Source organism: Telopea speciosissima, chromosome 3, assembly GCF_018873765.1.
Source record: "Telopea speciosissima isolate NSW1024214 ecotype Mountain lineage chromosome 3, Tspe_v1, whole genome shotgun sequence".
Taxonomy (NCBI): domain Eukaryota; kingdom Viridiplantae; phylum Streptophyta; class Magnoliopsida; order Proteales; family Proteaceae; genus Telopea; species Telopea speciosissima.
The window spans coordinates 32,000,243-32,004,355 of NC_057918.1; the positions used below are offsets into that span (position 1 = coordinate 32,000,243).

Sequence of the window (4,113 nt, forward strand, 5' to 3'; positions counted from 1 at the left end):
CTTAAACGACTCTCAAAACTGCAAATCGGGAAGAGAATCAGTCATTGGTTGCCTAGCTCTGATACCATGTAGAAAACCTAGGACTTGTAACCAGTAACTTTAGAGAGGAGAAAAGAGAGAACAGAAGATGGAAGTTGTAATGCTTGTGTTGGCAGAATCATGGGCTAGAAAAGAGAGAATGAGAGAATAATTGCTTATCTTCATTGATAGGTAAGCCCCTTTATTTATAATAGAGGGGAAAGTTACAAGAGACTAAAATAGGCGATGTGGGACTAAAACCCACTTATCCGACTTACACTTAATAACATAAAAACTACCCCAAAAGGACCAGAATACCGTGGGGGTATTCTGGAGTACATATTCCAACACCCCCCCTTAAGCTGGATTATACAAATAATTAAAGAAAGAAGATCCAGCTTGAACTAAAGAAAAAAAGAACTCCATAATAATGCTAACACGCCCCCTCAAGTTGGCGCATACAAGGTACTAATGCCCAACTTGAATCAAAATGAGAAAAATAAGTTGTAGCAGAATCCAGCTTCAAGACGAATGCAGCTCCCAAATAAACCTTCAAGAACTTAAACAAAGATCTTCAAAACTTGGGCAGACTTGATCAGCAAACCGGGACTGGAATGTCTTCCTAAAAAGGCAGCTTTCCCCAATCTTCTATTGCTGTCCAGTGATGAATCTCTGAATGATAATCTTGAAGATAAGTAACTAGGGTAGCGAGAAGATGAATCAAGTAGCAGAAACGATCAAGCAGCGGAAAAAAATCAACCCAACTGTAGAACCTCATATAGGCAGGCAATAACCAAACATCTTCAATTCTTTAATACCAATCTCCCCCTTACGGCAAACTCAACCCAATAACAAAGTAGATACCCATTGGCAATGGTGAAAACTCTGATCTTCTATGTTTTGCACCAAGTGTTCCTGCAAGTTCTGCTTTCTGCAATGGCTGCAGGTATACTATACATAATCCCCCCCTTACGTGTAGTACACGTGGACATAAAAGAGATGATGTAAGAGATAGGGCAAAAACATAATATTCCAGAATTTTCCAAGAGGTACTAAGGGTAATGGAAAAGGAAGAAATGGCAAATTAGAGAATACCATTAACTTCCAAGGTGGTTATTGGTATATGCCAAAAGTATGTTTTGGGTGGTGGTGAAGTGAAAAGAAGCAGTGGGATAATGAACCATGGACAAAGCAACACAGTAATCTACAACCTTCTTTCGATCGATCAAACTAATTCCAAAACGCCAATCTCCAATAAGCAGATCTGAATTATAAAAAGCAGGTCTAATTTGTAGAAGGAGAAGACACCATTTTGCAAAAACTTGATTGATCTTCACACAAGGAAGCACCAATGTGCAAAATTCCAAACTATAAATTCCCACATGCTAAATAGAACTGACGAAGATATTTGGACAACAGTGGATGTAAGAAGCTTCAACAAAAAAACTTAGATCAGATCTGAATTTTTGAACAATGCTAGGATCAAGCTCTCAAAGTGAGCCGGATATGAACCAGAAAAGCTTCACATAACTGAATAGGTTCGTAGTTGCAACCAATAACCTTGGAACACACTGTTGCAATCCCAAATAAGCTGATCTCCAGGGTAGTAGATTCGAGTCTTCAATAATGAAAGAAATTCGATCTCCAATAGTAGGATACTCAGTCTCAATAATAGGGCAGCAGTAGTCCACATAAAGGCAGCAGTAACATGTCAACCAGTCTTCCTTACAGAAGCCAATTAATAAAACCAGAAATATGTAGTAAAGCTCAATAGAACCAGCAAATATAAGATAAAGAATCCGACAGATCCATAGGTAGTCGAAGCAGCCAGCCACACAGGAACAAGTAAAAAAAATAGGTTGATAATTGGAGAAACCGAGCCATAAGAATGAACCTGAATTTTTTCCAAAAAATAACTGATGAATGATGCTGAAATATGGGTTGAATACTCCTCTGATGGTTATTAAACTCTCCTAGAAAAATCAGTGAGAGGACCGCCCTAACCCTTAGATCGATTATAGTTAGGGTTTTATAAAATACCCTGAAAGTGAAGATATATTGTAGGGAAGGGGGCTTCAACCAAAGTGATGATGACCTGTCAAAGGTGATGTCTTTTGGTAATAGATGCTGACCACAACTGTGGGAATGGATCTCCAGTTCGAATAACCAATCTCCTTGGTGATTGAGACTTGATCTTCAAGTGGGAGAAACTCCAAAAATTGAAAAAAAAAAGGGCAGTAGCTATCTTGTATAATAGGACTTCTTCAAGTCATGAATAGTTGAAGTAGAATGTCCCTCTTGATGGTAGAAACACCTCCAAAAAACTCCAACAGTAGCAAGCAACCCTAACCCTAAAATCGGTGTGTCAAGGTTTTGTAAAACCCTAAAAAAGGAGGATCGATTGGGGTTAGTGGTCTTCAAACACTTGGAAAGAGGCTAATACTGAGGTCGAGTGGTCCTTATAGTTGGAGTAATCATCCCTCCAAAAATCAGCAAAAACCGAAACCTGTAACCCTAATTTCTATTTGAGTCAGGGTTTTAACAGGTAACCAAAAATAGCAGGTTGAGAAGGTTTTGCTGTAAAAACAAATCTAGCCATCAGAAAGTGTCCAAACTTAGGTCGAGTAGGGCTTGTAGTAGTAGAGAATCACCCCCAAAAGATCAGCTGCATCTGAAAAGGGAAACCTCAAAATCGATTGGAGTCAGGGTTTTTCTCAAAACCCTGACAAGTTGAGATCGATTTGTGTATGGAGGCTGGAAAAGTTAATAAAAGATGGAGAGAAAGAAAGAAAGGGAAGGAAGACTATGGAATAGGGTAGAAGAGTGCTGGAAAAGGCTGCATAGGAGGCCATCAGTCTTCATTAGGTAGAAATTAGATCTCCAAAAATTCTGGACAGCTCCAATATCGCAGGTATGGCTCCAGCAGATTTCGAACAGAATTTTTTAATAAAAAAAGGTAGAAAGGGAGGGGGGCAACAACTAAATCATTGATATGCTGTGTTTACCTCATTAGTGCTGCCCCTTTACAAGGTTGAGAGGAAGAAGAACAGAAGAAGGAGAAGCCGGGAAAGGGAGAAGAAGGGAGAAGTCGATTGAAGAGATGGATTAGGGTTTTCTTTCTCTTTTTCTAATCTAGATCAGACTAAATCTGATACCATGTTGGTAGAATCGTGGGCTAGAAAAGAGAGAATGAGAGAATAATTGCTTATCTTCATTGATAGGTAAGCCCCTCTATTTATGATAGAGGGGAAAGTTACAAGAGACTAAAATAGGCGATGTGGGACTAAAACCCACTTAGCCGACTTACACTTAATGACATAAAAACTACCCCAAAAGGACCAGAATACCCCCACGGTATTCTGGAGTACATATTCCAACAACTTGAATGCTTGAGTTTGTTGATAGGTAAGCCCCTCTATTTATAATGGAGGGAAATATTACAAAGGGACATAAATAGACAAAAATACCCCTAACTAGCTGGCTCAATAAGAGCAGCAATCTAATCCTAATAACTTAACAACTAAGCAAGCCCAAAAGGACCATAATATCCCCACGGTATTCTGGATTACATATTCCAACAGTATACTAATATACTTGTCCTTTTGGCTTGTAATATTGCTTACCCTATTATAAATATATGGGAGGACTGCCAATAGACAGATTTTTCAATTCTATAGGCAGTCTCTTCTCCTCTTTTTCTCTCTTAATCTCTCTCGACGGTACTCTACTGCCATAGTTTCTTCTTCTTTTCTTTATCATCTAGTTTGTTCTTTTCTCATTGGTTGTTCCTGGTCTGAAACTGCAACAGTAGGTACCTCCATGGATTCCCAAGAGTAGACTGGAGCCACTGAATGACTAACTTGGAATCTTTCTCTACGGTAATATCCCTCCAGTCATGGTCTAAAGCAATCCCCAAGCCCTGAATAATTGCCCTAAGCTCTGAAGTGATAGGATCTGCCGTGCCAATTGGTCATGAGAAAGCCATTAGATTTATAGCCACACCTTCATGATCTCTGGACACGCCGCTAATACACACCGGCCCTGGATTTCCAAGAGACCTACCATCCATTATAAGCTTGAGAGCATTTAGAAGCT

At 39.4% G+C, this 4,113-nt stretch overlaps 1 protein-coding gene across 3 annotated transcripts in view; it reads left to right on the plus strand.

The window, feature by feature from the left end:
• Positions 1–4,113, plus strand: part of LOC122653750 (protein SHOOT GRAVITROPISM 6) — a 177,548-nt gene that overhangs the window by 53,180 nt on the left and 120,255 nt on the right. The gene's annotated exons all lie outside the window — the stretch shown is intronic.